We start from the raw sequence: 200 nt of genomic DNA, 5'->3' as shown, positions 1-200 counted from the left end.
TTGTTGGCGTTTGTGGTAAATTCAAGTCGTGTTAAAATAATCAGATTGGAACTTTTGGAAACCTGCTTGTGCGATGCCTTTATGGTTCGTTTTTTTTCATAAATGCGACAGACAGATTTTTTAGATAACTTTATCAGTAAAGTTAGTCTTATCTAATTGAGGAAAAAAATTGTTTTTCATTTCCACCTTCCTATCATATA

The sequence above is a fragment of the Penaeus monodon genome, chromosome 34 (assembly GCF_015228065.2).
Source record: "Penaeus monodon isolate SGIC_2016 chromosome 34, NSTDA_Pmon_1, whole genome shotgun sequence".
NCBI lineage: Eukaryota > Metazoa > Arthropoda > Malacostraca > Decapoda > Penaeidae > Penaeus > Penaeus monodon.
The sequence above is the reverse complement of the archived record's forward strand: the minus strand, read 5'-3'. Positions refer to the sequence as shown.